The sequence below is a fragment of the Diceros bicornis genome, chromosome 2 (genome assembly GCF_020826845.1).
Source record: "Diceros bicornis minor isolate mBicDic1 chromosome 2, mDicBic1.mat.cur, whole genome shotgun sequence".
Lineage (NCBI taxonomy): Eukaryota > Metazoa > Chordata > Mammalia > Perissodactyla > Rhinocerotidae > Diceros > Diceros bicornis.
Genome location: NC_080741.1, coordinates 53,717,489 through 53,729,637, shown reverse-complemented (window position 1 = coordinate 53,729,637; position 12,149 = coordinate 53,717,489). Strand labels below are relative to the sequence as shown.

Sequence of the window (12,149 nt, the reverse complement as noted above, 5' to 3'; positions counted from 1 at the left end):
GAAGAGAGCTCAGTCATGCCAGGAGCTGGGAGACCTCGTTCCATTCCCAGCTCAGTGTCCAACCCACTGTGGGGCCCAGGGCAAACCTCAGTTTCCCTGTGTGATGATGAGGACAGCTTGAGGCAGAGACAAGGGGCTGCAGAAAAGCTGATACATCCACCCTCAACTCTTGGCTCACACACCACCTTCTCTCTAACTGACCAGCAAAGTGTCACCACTCCTCGCCCCAAACCACTGTGGGCCCCAGACCTTGGAGCTCCAAGGCCAAAGCCTTCCCTAGGCCAGAAGCCAGTTCCAGGCAGGGAGCTCTCAGAGGACAAACTGCTGCCCCCTCTGGATGCCCAGGCACCATACGCAGACCAAAGACTCTGCATGTCCCCCCGACTCGACCCAGACCCAGGACAGAAAAGGAAGAGCCCAAAGAGGAAGGCCACCCCTGTACATTGTCCATCCGTCCATCTGTCTAAGAGGACCCAGTCTTCTCCTTAGTTCTGGCTCCTGCTGCCACCACTACCACGCAACACCCATGAGGATAAGTAGGCCTGCCACCCTCATCTGGGCCAGTTCCCGGCAGACCTGCAGGAACAAGAGAAAAGAGCTGAGCCGAGAGGCGCCACCAAACAGGCTTTCCCCATCAGTGAGCCCCAGCACGGCCGACACAGGCCCGGCTCAGCCTCTTCTGGTTCTGACACCTTTGCCTCTTTGGACTCGCTTTCTCTTCTGTGAAACGAGGTGTTGGGCCTAACTTTTCCAGGCACTGGCTATGTGTCCACTCCATGCTAGGGGTTGCAATATTGTGTCTCAGCCCTCCTCCTCTTTCCAGGTTGGTGGGGAGGACTGCAGACACAGCAAGAAAGCTGTTCCTAATCCTCCTGTCTCCAGGAGAATGCCCTGTGGGCTTGAGAGACCTATAGTACAACTGGGTACCACCACTTTGTGGCCTGGGCAACTCCTGTGAGCCTCAGTTTGTCTCATCTTTAAAATGGGGACGGGGCCAGCCCGGTGGCGTAGCAGTTAAGTTCATGCGTTCTGCTTCGGCAGCCCAGGGTTCACAGGTTCAGATCCTGGGCACGGACCTACTCACCATTCATCAAGCCATGCTGAGGCAACATCCCATATAGAAGAGCTACAACTCTACAACTATGATACACAACTATGTACTGGGGCTTTGGGGAGAAAAAAAGAAAAAGGAAAAAGAGGAAGATTGGTAACAGATGTTAGCACATGGCCAATCTTCCTCAAAATAAACAAACAAACAAAAATAAAAATAAATAAAATGGGGAGAATACATCTCCCCAGGTGGTTCCAAGGCTCCAATGATGTGGCATGCCAGCTCCTGTGCTGACCTCACATTGGGAGTGCCAAATGAATAGAAACACTTTTTTTTGTTCCTTGTTTTGCACCGTCTATTTGAGGTGATTCTCACATTACTAGATGTACCCATTATATAGCTGAAAAAACTGAGGCCCAGAGAGATCCTGGAAGGAAGGAAGGGCACCAAAGGCAGCAAGGTGCCCCAGGTCTCCTGGCTAAAAGGCCTGAGCACTTTTTCTGCAGGTCAGGCCAGGCCTCCACAAGAGTCCCCTCCCCAGACGTGAGCCCCTCCTCCAGCTGAAGACCCCCATCACCGTTCCCTGGGAGCTGAGGCACCCTCAGGCTTTATCTTTTTGTCTGTATTTTAAATTATCTCTAATTTTAATTTAAACTCCAATTAGCTGTGCCAGCTAAACGGTGTCAGGGCCCTGCAGTCCGCAGTCACAGCTCCAAATCAATCACCCCTCAAGACTCTCTCCCCCATCACTGCTGCTGAGACTGGGTGGGGGGTTGTCATGTGCGCTGAACAGGGCTGGATGTTGGTGGGGTCTCTGTCAGCCATCTTCCCTCCTACAAGCAGTCTGGTCAAGGGGACGGGAGGGAGCAAGAGACATCGCAGGCAGGAAATTGGGTTGGGGACTATCTGGGCTTTTATTAGCCCTAGCTCCCAGGAGAATCGGGACTACACTGTTGAGGGGGGTGGTGAGTGGTCACCAAATAAGACTTAGCATGTGCTGAGCTCTCATTGGACCAACGCTGTGCTAAAGGACTTTCAACATAGGACCTCTAGTCCTCACAACAACTTTCTCCATTCTACAGATAAAGGAACAGCCTTAAAGAGGCCTCGCTCCGGTCTCTTACTCTCGATAGGCAGAGCAAGTATTTGAGCCCAAGTCTTTCCTGGGTCCAGAGCCCCAGGTCTTGGTCACAATGCTACAAACCCCAAGACTTGCCCTCCAGTGTCTATCAATTTGGGGGAGAAGAGGAACGTGAGAGATGGAAGCCTCCCTGTCTCCCCAGGAGCCAGGGCTGGGCTTGAGTGTGCTGAGTGCACACCCATACCCTCACAGCCTCCCAAGCGCTCACACACACACTGAGGCTCTCACCTTCCCTCCCAGCACCCCAGGGCACAGGCACCACATACCTTGTTGCATCCCCTCCTTGTACTGACACCCACGCACAAGCACTCTCGGTTCCCACAATCACAGTTACTCCCCTGAACACACCGGCAGTTTCATACAGTCAGACCGTGAGTCTCCCATCAGTCATCCACTCCCCAGCCACAGTCCATCACACACCAAATCCTGTACCTACAACTAGGTACCGCTGTCCAAACACCTCCACAACACACACACACACACACAACACAGCTGCCCTCTGCCGGCCTGTCCACCACACCCCAGCTCAGTCCACAGCAGGAACGAGGAAACCCAAGGGACTAGTCCTCTCCCTCAGTGACCAGGTCAGCCTGGTCACAGCAGTTCAGTGGCAGCAGGAGAGGAAGAACATGTGAGTGCACACACATACACACACTCATACAGACACACACACACGAGCCTGGTGGGCTGGCACCCTAACACCACGAGGTCCCACAGTTAACAGCTTGAATGTACTCACAGCCAGTGGGTCACCATTACATACTCAGTGTGCAACAGAGGATCTTCCAAACACACACACTTATACACACACCCTGATACATTGAGGGGAGTCTGGTGACAAAAGAACACAGCAAGACATAGTACACACATAATTGTAAAGGGCACACAGAGCCTCAGGACGCCCAGACAGACATACGAACATACACACGGGCAAGTCACACATGTGAAAAAGGGCACACAGGGGCAAGTCCCAGACACAGTGACAAAGAACACACAAGGAGACAGAGACACAACATGTCTACACGCCCAGATACGGCGACTCAGCACAAGGAGACAGCGTCCATGCACACAAGGTAGGGGCCACAGGAAAAGGGGTCTCAGTGCCGCTCTCCCCTCCCTGACAAGGCCAAATGGGGCAGGCAGTTAGGGAAGCGCAGCAATTCCGACGTTGCCCACCTCCTGCCTCTTCACCCAGTTCTCCTCCACTCCTTCCGTCCCCCTGGCTGGGCCCCCATGGGGGGGGGGCGTCTGGACTGCGGAGAGGCCAGGGACAGAGGGGACCAGGAAGGGGCCACCAGGGGAGGGGGCTCACAGGAGCGTAGGGGTGGGGCGGGAGAGGGAGTGTAGAGACTGGAGCCACGCCCAGCCCGGAGACTGATGGAGAGAAAGACCGAGAGAGACACCGAGACTGAAAGAAGAGATCCAGCGAGGAGGCGGCGCCGCGCGGGCTGGGCCGGGCAGGGACCCAGGGGCGGGAGGTGAGGCCAGGCGGGCGGCCTGGCCTCGGCCCGGCGGTAGAAAAGGAGACGCGGCGGGACAGGCAGGGGGCGGCGAGCGTGGGCCGGGCGCGGCTCCGAGAGGACAGGATCTAGGGGGCGGCGGGACGTGAGGTGGGGGTGGAGCGACGGGCTCGTGGAGGGCGAAGGACAGACAGATCGGGACTAGGGAGAGGCGACGGGGGAACATAGACGGGGTGGGGACAGATGGACGGATAGAGGGGCCCAGAGATTTGGAGGGATGGGCGGACCCTCGGAGGAGCTGAGGACACACAGGCGGGTAGAGGGGCCAGGAGCAGACGGATGAGAGGGCCACTGCCCCTACCGTTGAACCGAGGGACAGACGGACGAATAGGGGCACGGAGGCACCGGCGGGTCTCGGCGCGCGGTAGGACTTTCGCTGGCCGCGACTCAGTTTCTCAGTTTCGGAAACGGGAACCGGAGCAGAGGAGGAAGGGGGGGCGGCGCGCCCTCGGGGTAGCCCCGATCTCACGTCCGGGCCCGGCTCTCACTCACCTCCCGGCGCAGGGCCAGGCGCCAGTGGTCGCGGCGGCTGGGGTCCGGCTCCGGGCGCGGTTCCGGGGCGCGCGCGCGGACGGGGGTCGGTGCGGGCCCGACCGGGACGGGCCCGGCGGCCGGTGAAGTGCGCCCGGGCCTCGGCGCGGCGGGCGGATGCCGGGGGTCGCTCGGGGATCCCGGCGCCGCCGCCTCCCGCTCCCGCGCCGCTGCACACGGAAGTGCAAGGGGGCGGGGCGGCGGGACCTCGCCCAGGTGCCGGGCTGGCCCCTCCCCGCTCAGCACCCGCCCCCACGAGGGCCCGCCCCCCCAAGGCCCCTCCTCCACCAGCCAGGAGCGGGGGGTCCAGTGTCCCCGCTTCACTGTTTCGGGTCACTCAGGGTCGGGGCCTCTGCCCTTCCCTGCAGATCTCGCCCCCCGCCCGCCATTAGCGCGCGCACCAGCCCTCAGAAGGGGCCCCATTTTACAGAGGAGGACGCTGAGGCCCGGCGGGGGGCGCTCTCCCACCCCACTCCTCGCACACGGAGGCCAGGGAGGTGTTGGCGGGGGTTCCCCAGCTTCCAACGCCCACGCCCGGGACTCCCCACCGGCCAGCTGGTCTGCCTTGCCCGGCCTCGCTCTCTCTCTTCCTGTTGGCTGGAATGCGGACTTGGCCGGGCTCGGTGCCTGCCGCCAGGCCGGCTGGTCCCGCCCCTGCCCCGAAGACGAGCTGGGAAGACTCCAGGGCGGGAGGTTCTCGCTGGTCCGCCGCTGCTGGTCAGGAGATTCTGGGAGCAGCCCCTACCCGGATCCCCCAGTCTTCCGCTGTCCTGCCCCCACTTTCCAGAGTTCCCCATCGCCCCTGGCTGGCACCTGGGCGTCCTTTCCAGACTTGGAAGTTGGTTGTCAGACATAACTCATTCATTCATTCATTCATTTTCTGGGTATCCTCTGGGCCTAAGGTCTAGGGATGGAGTGGGGCCCAGGGAGTCCACTCCCTTGCCCCCAAAGCTCAGAAAGCCAAGCCGATGGCTCCATACTCCAAAGAAATGTCACTTTCCAGAGGCAAAGAAGGGGGTTCCAGGTCCCAGGCCTCCTGGGGGGCCACCTAGAGGGGATGGGGAGAGTCTGACAGCTCTTCCCAGCTGAGGCCTAAGGGATGGAAATGGGGGACCAACCCCTGAGGAGGCCTGAGTTGATCAAGGGGCCCATGGCAGAGACAGGCCATGGCTAAGACTTTGGTCTTCTCAAGGAGCAGGTGGTGGCCACTGTTACAACAGAGTGGGCTCCTGGGGGAATGGATGAGGCAGAGGGGCTGCAGAAGGGAGGGGGTGGATGGGGGCAGAGGGGTGCCACATTGTTCAGAAGGGAGGACCCTGGGTTGTGGGAGATGGGCGGGGAGAAGGGCCCAGACCAGGTATGTTATAGGGCTGCAGTGTGTGTGTGGGAGGGGGTGTCCAGTGAGACCTCTATGGATGGAGAGCTCTGGCAGAGATGTGGATCCTGAAATTCTTTTTCAAGTGTGAGGAGGGGTGGGTGTCTGGGCTGGAAAGAGAAAAGCTATAATCATTCTTCCCACCACAGGTACCCTACACTCAGGAAGGAGGACCTAGTTTGAAAACTGGTTAATGTCCAGATTCCCAGCCTTGACGCCTGTCCCCTACCCCAATGGGGCAGGCTCTTTCCACCAAGCTGGAGCCCTCTTGCCACACTGGACTATCATTTGGGAAATAGGCCTTAGACCTTACTCCTCACAACCAGACTTTTGAACATGCTGTTCCCTGGACCTGAATGCCATTTCCCACCCACCCCCACATCTCTACCTGTCTTGGTTGTGTCCACTCAAATGCTACTCCTTCCTGATGCCCAGCTGGAAATCCATGGCATTTCTCTGAGCTAATGGACTATATTCGTTAGTGTGTTTTGTGTCCTAGTCCCACCCCTACCCCCACACCATGGCTTCCCTGGGGCTAGGCTGGAGGAAAGGGTGAGCAAAGTGAGCTTCAAGTGACCTTTGCCCACCTGAGATCAAGTTTCCTTTCTGATTCCTCCATCCAGGTCCACAGTAGCCAACCTAACCTCTCCCTTAACATCAACAATAGGCCCACGCTGTGCCAGAGGCCGCTGGAGGGAGGGTAAGTGGGGGCTGACCCTTGGGGAGCTCCAAGTCCAGTCACTAGAACTTGGCTCCCACACCCTGAGGTTCACCTTGAAAAGTGGAAAAGAAGGATAATGGCTATCACTGAGGGAGTTTCCCCAGTGCCAGGCCCTGTGCTGGGTACTGGAAGTGTGCAATCTGATAATTCCTCAAGACCCTGTAAGGTGAGGACCACTATTTGTGCCACTTTTGGTGATGAGCAAACTGAGTCTCAAAGGTAGGTGAAGCCACTTGCCCAAGGGTACACAATTAGTAAATGGCAGAGGCAGGATACAAACTGAGGTCTGCCTGGCTCCAAAGCCCATGTTTTACAACAGGACTTCTCAATCTCAGCACTACTGACCTTTGGGCCAGATCATTCTTTGTTGTGGGGGCTGTCCTGTGTATTGTCGGATGTTTAGCAGCATCCTTGGCCTCTACCCACTAGATGCCAGTAGCACTCCCCTCCCTCAAGTTGTGACAGATAAAAATGTCTCCAGACACAGCCAAATGTTCCCTTTGGGGCAAAATCACCCCTTGCAGAAAACCACTGCTTTAGAGCAGGGCTGGTGTTGCAGGAGCAAGAAGGATTTAAGTTAGACACCAGGAAGCACTTTCCGGCCCTCAGGATTATGCAGGCTCAGGAGCTCAGAGGCTGCAAGCACATATTGGCCTCAGCCAATCTTTTGCCTCTGGAGACTCCAAGGTGAAGCATGATACACTCAGAGAGGAGCAGAGGGGCTGAGGCTGTGCAGGCCACACTGTGGCAAGAGCAGAGGAGGGATGTGAGTGGGGTTCCCTCCAGAGACAGGCCCTGCGACGGGGGTTCCAGGCAGAATAGGCTTGTGTGGGGTCCAGGGAGTACAGGCCAAGCTCAGCTAGAGCCACTCTGCATGCTGGAACTGCTCCTGGGTGGGCCAGGGCAGGATCCAGATAAGCTTGCCTCTGTGCTCCCACAACCTGCCTGGCACTGACCTTAGAAGGGCCTGCTGAAGCCTGGGAGCAAGCCTTGGCTGTGTCACATGCTAACTGTATCACCCTGGGCAGGTAACCACACCTCCCTGATCCTGAGTCCTTACGAGTGAAAGGGGCTGATGACAGACCCATGCTGGGGATTGAGTAAGGGTTAGGTGAGATGATGTGCGTGGAGCCTCAGCCAGCATGGACACCTGGTGAGGGCTCAGCTCACTCTGGCCAGGGGGTAGGGGTATGGTCGTTTGCAGAGTCACAGGCTGTCAGCCTTGGAAAAACCTTCAATGGCATTTTGTGACATGGGGTATAAATCCCCAATCAGGGCTGAGCCTATAGCAGCCATGCAGAAGCGATACTTTCCCTTCTTCCTCCTCCAGGTTTGCAGTCAAGGAAATGGGCCCATCAGGGGTAGCACTGGGCAGTGTCCAGACTCCTACTCTCAGCATCCACCCAGGGCTGTTCCTCTGTGGGCTCCCTGGAGGGTTTGTCTAGAGGAGGGCCAGCCTGACCCCTGCAGCTCCTACCCTACTCAGAGGCCATGAAAGCTGGGGGCCCCAAGACCTCTCCAGAGGAAGTCCAGCACTCAGCCAAGCAACCTGGAAAAGGCCTGGACCTTCTTCTGTCCCTGGGGCCTGTCCAGCTGAGGGCAGGATCGGGTCACCTACTTGATCCCTGCTGAGAGTTGGTCCTTGTCCTGGCCTCTCTGCCTCTGGCTCCCTCTCTGTTTTTGCTTCTCTGTATCACCATCCATGGCCCTGAAGCTTTGGCTGCCAGTGTCAGCCCATCACACCCAGAGCCCTGGCCTGGCCAAGGGAGAGTGGGCTCATGTTTCTGGAGCAGGAGGCCCAAGCCAGCAGGGATGGTGCGCCTGGGCAACTGCTGGGTATGGCAGAGCTTGGGAGGGTCCTGTTGGGGATAGTGTAGGTAAGAAGGGCATTTGGGATATGGTCCAAACCCGCAGGCACGCCTCAGGCCACCAACGTGGTCCTGAGCAGGGATTTCAGCCTCCAGCACTGGGTAGTGCGTAAGTGAGGGCAGTGGCGTTGGGGGCAGTGCCACATGGTAGGAAAGTGTGACGTAGGGCTGGAGGGGCCAGGTTCACACCCAGGCTGTGCCCTGGACCTGTGACTTAACTGTGCCTCAGCTTTCTCATCTGTGGAATGGAGACAATAACAGTAACATTGGTCTGGTAGGTGGTTGAGAGGATGGAAGAGATCATGTATGTGAAGTACTAGGAGCAAAGCTCAATCTATGTTGATGTTAACTGCCACACAGAGTTGATGAGGCTGGGCTAATAGTCCCAAAGTTCTATCCTCAATATATTTGTGTTTGGGTGAAACCTGAGAAATACTTGGGGTAGACAGGAGAAGGTGCTTTCTGGGAGTGCAGAGAGCAAGGCTTTCCTGGGGTTCTCACAGGGGTATGCAGCCCCTGGACTGCCCCCATCCTACACTGACCACCGCGCAACCCCCTCATCTGAATCTCCTCTTCCGGCTCCTCGACCCTACTGCCCTCTAAAGGGGTGTGGAGGGGAGGGCGTTGGTGTTGTCAGAGGCAGGCACAGAGCGACAGCTATCTCCTGGCACAGACACCCAGGGGAGCCCCTCCCATCACTACCTCCCCCTCCCTAATCCCCCACACGCAAGAGCACCCCCTCTGCTCTGATCTGCCAGGTCTCACACAGGCTCTGACACCTGGGGGAGTCCGAGAGTCTCAGTCACCCAGAGGGCAGGGAGAGCCGCGGGCCTCACCAGCCCTCTCGCCTGCCCATGCCTCAGTCTCCCTCCGCAGCGGGCAGCTCACCGAGCGCAGCTTGGCCCGTGGGAAACAGGGGGAAGGGGCGGAAGGGGCGACCCCGAGCTGGAGGGCAGCACCTCGAGGTGAGGAGGGTACGAAGGACAGCAGGCACACCACAGTCCACCGTGCCGCACACACGCCCCGCTCCCCACCCCGGCAGACGCGCCGCGCCGCGCCCCGCCCCGCCCACGGCGGCCTCGCGCACACGCCCCCGCAGGCACGTCTCCGGCGTTCCGGTACCGAGGGGCGTGTGGCCCCGCCCCGCCCCAGGGAAACCTTTCTGAGCCGGGAGCGGAGGCGCCCGCGCAGCCACGTGACGCAAGCCCGGCTATAAGAGACCCGGCTCTATTCCCGTGTCGGGAAGCTGTCTGGACGGTGCAGATGCGCTGCTGGTTCCGCCTGGGGGCCAAGTGGTGCCTTCTCCTCTTCGCCCTTCCCTGCTGCTGGTTGTGTCCAGAAAAGTCAGGGAGACTTGAGCACGCCCATTTCATGGATGGCTCTACTGAGTTCTTTGGTGTGGGAGTCATCCAAGGTACCGCAGCCTGCCCCCCATCTGGGAACCTCTGAGAAGACCGTGAGGACAGGGGGCTGGATCAGGGATGGGAAGGGAGAGTCACAGAAACCTAGAACAGTAATGACACACATTGGGTGTTGTGATGAAAAACACAGCAAATAAGGAAAATAAAGACAAATTTACAGAGGAAAGTAGAAAGCTCCCATAATTGCACGGATAATTTCATCTCCCCAGATAGACTTACCCCCACACTGTCACTGTATTTTAGAAATTGTTTTGGTGGAGGGTTCAGTCAGGGCAGGCTTTCTGAAGGAGGTGGCTATCAGGACATGGCAGAGCAGTCTGGGGCTGGGACCCCTTAATCATTTTGTTCTGGGACCGGGATGGGGGATCCTAGGCTCCTGACCCAGACTTTACCCAGGGTTTGCCAATAACTGTTGGCAGGGTTGTGAACAGGGGCAGTGGGCAGTGCCTGGAGAGAAGTGGTTGAGCCAGTTGGACCAGCAGAACCTGAGTAAGGTGCCCTCACAGCCAGCACTCTCCATCCCAGGTCCTCGGGGGGTATAAAAGGCCCTGCAGCACCAGGACACACCTGCCAACCCACCACCATGCCCCCTCCTCCCCCATGCTGCTCATCAACGCCCCCGCCTCTGCTCCGGCTGTGCTTTGCTCCTGGAATGCCATTCCCTCAAGCTCTTAGCCATCTAACAAGGCCCTCCTCCAGGGAGCCTCCCAGATGCCTGCCCCTAACCAAGGAGGTTCTCTGCTTCCATGAGCCCGCCCCTCAACTCTACCCCACCCCCAACCTGGGCTGTTCAGGGCCTCTCCTGAGGCACCGACCACATGGTACAGAGGTGCCAGAGTGGGGAGAACATGCTAACTGGCTGTGTGACCTTGAGCAAGTGCCAGCCCTCTCTGAGCTTCAATGTCCTCATGTGTAAAATCCTCACCCCTTGGGGCTGCTCTGAGGGTAGATTGAAATGTTGGGTGCAGAGGGCCCAGCACTAGAAACAGGCAACTGGTCTGTTCATGTACGTCTCCCCCAGACTGTGAGCTCCCTTGGCAAAGACACATCTCCTCCCCAATGCCCAGCAGCCTGCGGTGGGCAGAGGCAGAGGTTGGCATCGGAGCCTCCCCAGGAAGCCAAATCACCCTCAGGCTACTGCCCACCCCACCACCTTCACATGCCTGGGTTCTGCCCCTGCTCACAGGCTCCTGTGGGCACAGGCTGTGGTCATCTTCGCCACAGTGGCTAGGCAGGCAGCCAGGGTGCTGGGCAGGCCTGGGCAGCAGGAATGGTGAGCCCTTGGGGCCAGAAGCACAGCCAGTTCCCAGGCCAGCCCCCCGGGGCCTGTGGGCACTGGGAAGTCATCCCAGGGCAGTGGAAGGAGGGGAGGAAGAAGGCTAGAATTTCTGGCTAGGGAGTGGCATTTGGGTCAAGAGCTAGGGTACATAATCTAAGCCCTCAGGTGGGCCCCGTGTGGGGCCCTTTACACCCCCTCTCTAGGCCAGTGGGGTGAGAGGACTCAGGCCAGCTGAATCAAGCTGCACCAGGCTTCTCCAGGGTGGGTGCTGGAACTAAGGCCTCAGCTTCAGGTACCAGGCTCAGGATCACAGGAGCTGCCAGGTGTGGGGAGGATGTGGGACCCTGCTTAAGGGCCTTGCAAAGAAGATGAACTGGACTTTCAACTTGGCCTCAGGTTTCACAACCTGGAAGCCTGAGAAGTTCATGCTGATGTCTGCTCTAGCTCCATCATGTTGCAGAGCAACCATACTTGTCCGTCCTCTGAGGTGGGAAGGTACCTCCCCTGTGTATGGGCCACTCCTGGCTTCAGGGGCATCTCTCTGGAGGGAAAGCCAGAAAGTTGAGGAGGGAACTTGGGTGTGAGTGGGTTTGAGTGCTGGGCCATAAGGGCTGCGGAGGGAGTGTTCTGTGGAATCTGCCTTGGGTTCTTGTGTGTGTGCCTAGTGTGCCAGCTGATGTGTATGCCTGTGGGAGGGGGGCAGTGGTTGGGGGGAAGCGGGTAGCAGAAACGCCTGGTCTTCCCTCCTGTTCCTCAAGCCCCCTCCTTCCACACCACCCACAGGAAGCCGCTGGAATCTAGAGAAAGCCTGGAGGAAGCCTCCACCGCCGCCCAGGCTTTTGAGAAACTGCAGCCACTATGGGGGGCGCTGTGTGGGTGTCATCTGTGGTACAAAGGAAGAAAATGAACTTGTCTTCCCTCAGGCGGAAGCTTTGCTCTGAGAAAGAGAGGGAGAGGAGGAAGGATTCCCAGCCCCTGGGTTGGGTTTAAGTGGGCTTTCTGCCAGGTCCCCCATGCTTGACCTCGCATACACACGATGGTCACCACCCCAGCCAGGCCCACGTCACTGTAGAAGCTTGTACAGGTTTTTGTCCCCTCAATGCCTCGGTCTCCCCGTTCTGACTTCTCCATTCATTTGTACTCACTGCCACCAGCCTGGCCTGGACCTCTGGTGTCTCTCATCTGGCCATCAGCAGTCTTCTCTACTCAGGACCCCACCTCCCCACCTCCAACAGTTCTTTC

The 12,149-nt window shown here is 58.3% G+C and overlaps 1 protein-coding gene across 2 annotated transcripts in view; it reads right to left on the bottom strand.

Annotated features, from left to right (window-relative positions):
* The window catches only part of PRKCD (protein kinase C delta), a 30,768-nt gene extending 26,399 nt beyond the window's left edge, over window positions 1-4,369 (bottom strand). The window contains exon 1 of one of the 2 annotated variants that reach the window (XM_058561144.1): window positions 4,205-4,369. The gene's annotated coding sequence lies outside the window, so the exon portion shown is untranslated. The remainder of the gene's footprint in view (window positions 1-4,204) is intronic. The other variant, XM_058561136.1, reaches the window with a different exon arrangement.
* Between the last annotated feature and the right edge of the window lie 7,780 nt (window positions 4,370-12,149).